The sequence below is a fragment of the Athene cunicularia genome (genome assembly GCF_003259725.1).
Source record: "Athene cunicularia isolate RWA chromosome 18 unlocalized genomic scaffold, athCun1 chr18_part1, whole genome shotgun sequence".
NCBI classification, from domain to species: Eukaryota; Metazoa; Chordata; class Aves; order Strigiformes; family Strigidae; genus Athene; species Athene cunicularia.
The window spans coordinates 11,766,987-11,774,741 of record NW_020799123.1 but is presented as its reverse complement, the minus strand read 5'-3'; the positions used below and the strand labels follow the sequence as shown (position 1 = coordinate 11,774,741).

At 42.4% G+C, this 7,755-nt stretch overlaps 1 long non-coding RNA gene across 1 annotated transcript in view; it reads right to left on the bottom strand.

Annotated features, from left to right (window-relative positions):
* LOC113486820 overlaps window positions 1-7,447 on the bottom strand; it is a 164,915-nt gene extending 157,468 nt beyond the window's left edge. Inside the window, exons 1-2 of the long non-coding RNA XR_003399660.1 lie at window positions 7,298-7,447; window positions 7,030-7,137 (exon numbers count right to left, since the gene is read on the bottom strand). This is a non-coding gene — a long non-coding RNA (uncharacterized LOC113486820). The remainder of the gene's footprint in view (window positions 1-7,029; window positions 7,138-7,297) is intronic.
* Window positions 7,448-7,755: the final 308 nt, after the last annotated feature.

Here is a 7,755-nt window from a genome sequence, read left to right as displayed (position 1 = left end):
TTTTTTTTTTTTTTTTTTTTTCTTTAAAAATTACTGTGTGTACTATTTTGAAGTAGCTGATGCATCTGACTACAGAAACTGCTGGGCCGTGGATTAAACAGACCTCCAGTGAACTTTTACTACTTTCATTTTCTGAAGCAATTTGGTCTCCTCTACAATAACAATGGCATCTATTTCTCAAAGGGAGGAGGTGGATGAAAAGGGAAAAGCTAGCACCCAACTAATTTTAGCAAGTACAAAAGGAGACTCCATGCCAGAAGAATCTATGGCATTTTTAGTTCACCTTAAACTTTCCCCTTGGCATTTCAAGCCCTATTAATAAACAAAACAAACTTGTTTCAGAAAACAGATGAGTAAACATCTTTGATGGCTGTACTCTTATTACTGATTCACCTTCCTTCCTTTCACCCATCACCCCAGGCCTCCACTCTTGGACTCTGAATATTTTTAACGTTAAGGCAACAGCGCTGGGATGTGTTGTGGTAAATATTCAAAAACAAAACATGTGGCAAGGTCACACAGCATTTCCTCGGCAGCATGGGACCTCACCATTCACTCGCTCCTCGGAACAAACCCCCCTGTATTGCAGTGCTGAGGAAAAGAGAGCAGGGGAGAGGGAGGGAGAGTCAGGCTGGCACCAGAAATATAATTTAGTGTGCAGGTATTTGATTTGATAAAAAACCTACCTTAATTTAAAAAAAATACATATATGTATGTATATATGTATATATATAATAGGTTCCTGACAAGGTTGTAATTCATTGAGAGGGGCCAGGCCTACAGTTCGGGTTTGACATGTCACTCCAACCTAAACCATGACTGGTTTTACGTGATCCCCTAAGAGGGTAGCATGTTGCAGCTGGCAAAAAAATAAACAAACCTGAGCTCTGTGCTAACAGATTTTTTTTTTCCTTTTTGATTTATGCCACGAGCAAAGGAAAAACAGCGACATACTTGTGAATCTAGGTTTCGTTCGGCCCCTCTATGCTTGCAGCAGCAGTGTCCTGCTAAGGGGATGGACAGGGTAAAATATGTAACAGGCCAAGAACAGGCAGGATGTTTTTTTTTTTTTTTTTTTTTTTCCTTTTAATTCCCAGGGAAATCTGTGCCTCTGCCGATGTGCTGCTGAGGAGAACCTGGCACGATTCATGTGCAGCAGTCAAGCAGCATTCTTTGGTATCACTCATTAAACTCGGGGTTTTATTTTAAAACTTCTCCCTTGTTCTGAAGAGTCAGAAATCCAAAGATACTCCTCTGTAAAACAGTATTTTCTGCTCCTGGGTGTTCTTGGCTACCTGGGTGGGTTTTTTTTCCAAATACCATCTTCAGAAACAAGCAGATTTGGACCTTCCCCCCTTTTTCACTCTCCACTGCTAGGATTGCATTAGGAGTACTCCTTCAGGTAAAAGTTAAGTATAGGGAGCCTGGAAACTACTGAGTGTTAAGAGTTTAAATACCTGTATTTTCCTGGCAGACATATTTTGTGCTAGCATGACTGAGCACAGTGCGGAGAGGTGAGTAGGGATGGGGAGAAGACACTAACCCAAATCCACCCCTTTGCTCCAACCAAAGCACGTGACTGCCCCCAGCTCACGCACAACCCAGTCCCAGTACTGGGGCTGCCCCTTGTGTAAACTGGGGCATGGGAAATCACTCAGTTCCCCACAGCAGACCCAGCCCTGTCTCTGAGCAAATCCTTGAACTCCAGGCAAGGCTCTGTGGTTTCTCCTATTGTTTTCAGTTTGTTTTTCTTTCCAGCAGAAACATAAAGCTACAGTGTTGGATTTGCAAGCAGAAATGACAAACCCAGAGCATCAGACCAGCATGTTGCTTTTCACCTTGAACATGTTGAATGTTTTAACTGGATGCCTAAAGAAACAAGGCTTATGTGCTAGTGGTGTATGGATTTCTTCTCCGTTCCCTTCTATCCCAAAAGTTTCTAATCACTGACTAATTTCAAGCAAACCTACCGAAGGAATAAGACCTTAAAGGTAATTTTCGAACAGATTTAATCAAACAGGGAATTGGGTAGGGGAGACGGCTCCCAAATGCTAAGAGGAACCTCCCCTGCCTCCAAGGCAACAGAAAACACATTAAAGGGAGGAAAAGAGATGGAGAGATGTTGAAAAGTGGCTTTCATTAAACCCTCTGCACACAAAACTACTTGTTTATTACTATGAGAATTTTTACATCCACCTCTCTGCTTCCAAGATCCAGGAGCTGAGTCCTAGAAACACATGGGGATTTAGCTTTATATTCTCTGGTCCATAAAGTTAAACACAGGCTTAGAAGATCTGGGTCTGAAATCCAGCATCACGCTGTATCCTTTCAGAAACAGAACCCAGAGTGACATTTCAGCCCAGTTAGTTTCCACAACAACATCCAAATACAAGTGGCTGTGGCACAGCAAAGTGTGTCAGTGTTACTGTTTTCATGATGAAAGACAGAAATTAGTTAATATCCTTCAGAGCCTTAAATAGGAGGATTTTCTTTTTACAGTTTCCTGCCATACCAATGTGGTGCAATCCTCCTCCTATTTAAAAACAGCGTGCACATGCACGCATAGACAAACAGAGAAACAGATTTATTTTTTTTTTTTTCCCCCAGCACTTCTGTCCTTATTGCAGACACATGCACCGATTCGCAGAACAGCAGCAGCAGCAGCGTGGGTCCGTGTGCCTAAGCTTTATATTATATACGTCTAATATAACAGTGTGTCAAATGTTTGCTTTGGCGATACTGATTCCTCAAATCCCCTTTTTATACTAATATTTAAAATGGGAAAAGTCTTTAAAAGAATGGGTGCAAATTACCAGTTCAAAGGTTTTACTAGGCTTCCAGCTGAGCATTGCTTATGCTAAGAATGGGGATTTGAAAAAAAACAATGTTTAGGCTGGTTTATTGGGGTTTATTTCCTCTAAGACGCTGCTACTGCAGTCCTGTAGGAGTGGGAGGAGCAGCAGGAGGGACAGGGAGCAAATAATTTTTTTTCTCCTGTAAATCCCAGTAACTTACAGATCATAAAGACTGACCTCTAAACCATCCTAATTATGAAAGCGAAGGAAAATTCAGCTCAGCAGAAATGAAATGGACTTCCCAACAGTTAACAGCCACCACTAAAAATACTCCTTTTTTTATTTTTATAAAATATTTAGGAAATTCTGGGCAAACATTTTGTTGAAAACTCACAGTTGATAAAATTTCACCCAGCTCAGTTGTTAAGCTCAGGGAGATGGGAGCAAGGCGTCTGTGCAGGTGGATGGCTGAAGAGGCAGAAATCTTGTCTGGATTTTAAGGTATTTACACAAGGGCAGTTTATGGTGTTATTGTGACAATTTCCCTGAGTTAAGCTACCTCATCACTTTAAAGGGTTTATCAGCTCAGGAACAGTCCTGTGCTTGTGCAGCAATGCTGGCTCACACTGAGCGGCCGTGGAGCGCCGGCAGAGCACGATGTGCTTGTACCCGTTTCTGGAGGGTAAGAGAAAGAAACCTCAGGCCACTCCGGGTTACCGGGGAAGGGCCGGTGCAGCTCATCTCATCGGCAGTGAGGCTGCTCTTCCTGGGGCAGGAGTTTGGCCACGCGCTGGGCATCATGCAGATGTGCAGTACGTGATCCTGGCAGGGATCCTGGGAAAACCAGCTGGGGGGCAGCACCCAGAACCCAGCCTGCTTCTGGTTTGTGTGCCAGAAAAAATAATAAGCCTGATGGAGAAGAGGTTGTATGAGCAGACTTGTGGGTAGCATGAGCCCTGCAAACTGTGGTGATATGAAATAACTGATACAGAGAGCACTGCCCATGGACCAATATACTCATGGCATTATCTGGCTCTTGGGTTTTTTTGTCACTTCATCTCTAAACTCACGGGTTTGAGTGGGCTTAAGAGCAGTCTGTCCTGCTGCTACTCTACTCAGCTCTAAGCTTCTGTCCAGTTTTCCCTCGACTGCCAAGTTAGAGCAAAGAGTAAAACACACAGCCAAGCACTCCTGCAGAAGCACACGCGGAGAGCTACTGCTTTGTAGGGTGAGAGAATAAAAAGCCCCATTATCAACCCTAGCATGGAGCTTTGCCGTGCTCTGGACACACGCACTGTTAAGTGTAGCAAATAGCTTTTCATCTGGATGCTAAGTCTGGAAGCACCAAAAGGAATTGCACTGGTGTAATCATCCATCCTTATGTGCCAAGAAACTTTCACTCCCCAGCCCATGCTGAGGAAGCCCGCTTTGGTGGATAATAATAACCTGGAGATCAGGGACTTTAAAACTTTCGTTAGGAAAGTGAGTTAATCAAGAGGGGAAGAAAAAGAAAAAAAAAAAAAAAAAAAAAGGGAAAAAAAAAAAAAAAAAAAAAAAAAAAAAAAGGAGGTTAACAGTCATGTTTCACTACAGGATTATAGTGTCAAACCACAGGAAGTTGTCTCTGGTGGTTTGCTGATCTCTGTGGTCTGACTGAACTGAAATTATTAGGAACAGTAACTTCACTGCTGGCAGTATTATCACACGTCTTTCTCCTCACCTGTAACTTCACAGGACCTGATCCTGTAGTGTCTCAAACAGATCTGACCCTACTACCAATGAAACCAGAGGTGAAATTTCCATTTACTCAGCAGTGGAGAATCACACAAGGGGATCAAGAGCAGTTGGATTCGTCGAATTGCAGGGAGATGCTGCACGCCTGCAATGCCAGCAGCTCAGTTTTAGGTATCAGGATGCAGGATATGGGTCAGTATGGATGTGAAAGAGGTCACCTGGTGCCAACAAGCAAAAGAAGAAGTAATTTAGGTTTTCAGGTTTTAGAAAACCAAAGTCTACCACACTGTTCAAGTATTAAAAAGCAGACTACATCAACAATCCTTTGCTTTACAATGGCACTTCTTGATGCTGATTCAATGAGAGTCACAAAGGAGTTCATTTCCATTAATCCATTTTGCAGATAGTAAAACCAAGCCACATGAAAGAGGCACAAAGATCAGTCAGCAGAGACAGGGCACTGAGATAGTCAATGAAGGAAGAGCACAACTCGAAGAGTAAATTATACAGGTTTTTAGAATTCAACAAGCAGTTTTAAATTATTTAAGGCATTGTTTTCTTAACACGGATTAGAAACGATATTTCAAATATATCATTTTAGCATGATGATACCTTTTTAAATGAAAGGTTTCTGTAGCTGCTCCTGTTATTCTGCCTGTACTAAAAGATGACTTTCAAGTATTTTGTCTATCATTTTTTAAAAGAAAAAAAAAAATAACAAGCCTGAAAGAACAAAGACGACACTTCAAAGCCTTCAGCAGAGAAGGAAGTGCTTTCTAGCAAAAATCATACACTTTTGTCAATGAAACCTTTGTCAGACAGTTCCTCTCCTGCCTTGGCTGCTGTATGGTTAAAGATATAAAAGCAACTGAAGACAGAAGAGAAAGAGAATCCCTGAGAGAATGAAAAAAGTCATGTCCCAGCAAAGTCCTCTCTTTGCCCTCAGTGTTTATCTGACATACTGTTATTGATAGCTCTTTTTCCAACTCCCCTGACTAAGGGAGCACATATACCTTTTATTGCACTGCAGTTGATTTAAACCACCCTGGCAATTTGTGAGGCTGTTTTTCACTTACATAAGGAAGTTCTTGAGAGGATTTTGAAGCAATACAGTATGGTAGTAAAACCCAAGGCCATTTTAAAAAGAGCTGCATTTCCTCAGGCTATCCATAATTTTTTGTCTTCCTAAAAATACCAGAGAACTTTGCAATATTGGTAGGAAGGAGGCAGCTAAATGCGATAGGCCTTGGATCACCTCAAGGTATCAGTGCAAGTTCATTCCCTTTTGACCCTTAGTTTCTTACTGCAGCCAACTGAGATTTCTCTTCCCAGCCATCTGGAGTGCATGTGGATTTTTCTGGGAAACAACTTTCAATTTGTTCAGGCACTAAAATGATTTTGGGACCTCCGTTCTGTTTCATAACATTTTCTGGGTAATGTCCTTCTGTGCAGTTGTCTTGTAACACTTGCTATACAACAAGAGTGTTCATAGCTCTCTTCAGTGCCCCTTTTCAGACCTTCACAAGTAACATGTAAAGGACTAAGCAGTCGTCCCTCTCTCCTGCAGTACTGCAGCAACATATTACTTAAGGTTTAGCTGGCTTTAACATTATTCAGCTGAGTTTTTTCTGATAGCTATTACCCCTAACAAGTTTCCCCTCAATAACAAGTTGCTTTTGACCTCAACACACCTGGAGGCTTCACCCTCATATTTCACCTCTGACATATCCCAATATAGTTGACATTTTGCAATTATTAGCAATTTGTTAGCTTTATTTTTGTTAGCACCCAGTTATGCAAATATTAGACTTCTAATAGAACTGCTCCTATTGGGCTGCAAATTTATAGAAAAGTGTTTCATTCATGAATGACTGTGATAGTCTGGGTCCATTTTGTATGAGCAGGAAATGAGGATTCGGAGAATACTTATCCCACACAATCTCTGTTGAGGTGGTAGAAGGATACTTAACACTTTTTCATTAAGTATTATGAGAACCTACAGCCGAGATGTAGCCTGTTCCAAGAAGCTGGACTTCTTAACATGTAACTTCCCTGTGCTCATAAACTTACTACCCTAGATGTATCCCCTTAGCGTTTCTTCAGGAACAAGTGAGATATCATCAAAGGCCAACAAAGAAAACACATTTTCCAAAACCAAAGAGAATGAACTTTCATTCAGGCTTGCTGTGTGGAAGGAGGAATCCCAAATTTCTCAATGCAGACAGTGAGCTGTCACAGGGATTAAAGCAGAGCTATACTCTGGATGTGTCTACGTTGGCTTTTGTGCTTGAATATACTGTTTTGTGCTTGAATATACTGTTTTGTCATATTCTTTACTGGCTCTTTGCAACCTTACTACACTGAAAATAGAACAGCTGATTCCATCACATCCTGCCCTCTGTACCTCAAAAGGGGTTTTTAATCCACAGCATTTCACACGTACCAACGATGTATACAAAAAACACTGAATAAAAGGGCATGCTGGACCCCAGTTCCCTACCTTTCTTCGCCCACAGATAGAGCACTCGTCTCTCTTCGACATGTCAAGTTCACCATCCTCCCGACAGCAAACAAGTCCTTTCCCAGTCTTGTGACCTCATCCACTTCCCTGTCAAAAGATTAAGGCACATTTTCAAATGCTTGGGGCTATTTTTAGATTGCACTAGAGACATGTGGGGAGGAAAGTAGCTGGTGTACTTTCTTCATAATGCAATAATCTCTGTGTCTAGAAAAACCACTCAGATTTGAATGTCACTTCACATAATTACCTTGGGTAAAGCTGGATTAGCTGCATCAGTCTGAGATGCCATTGTCCGAATCGCCTCCCTCCGGAAAGGGGCTGCAGTGACTCTTGTGGCTGAGAATGTGCAGCCACAGGATGCGGGACGTGGGTCCTTATCTTGGCCATTGGGAGACGCTCTCTTTCAAGTGTCCTGAAAACAGGAACAAAAGCAGCGGAATCAGAAAACAGATGCAAATGCTGTGTTGAAATCTGATGAGGCCAAGAGCACTGTGCTGTGGGCTGAGCCCTTGGACTAAGCTCTGACCAGGGTGGGAGGTCTGGATCCATTTTTCCATGGTGAGGTGTCTGCTGAAGGGCAAGCTGAGGCAGAGCTCTGCTGCAGACCCAGCTCTGTACACCTTCCACCTCACGCGGCTGCACCCCTGCTATCCATCTAACCGAGCCAGGTTCCACTAGCATGGACAATTCTTCACCACATCCCAC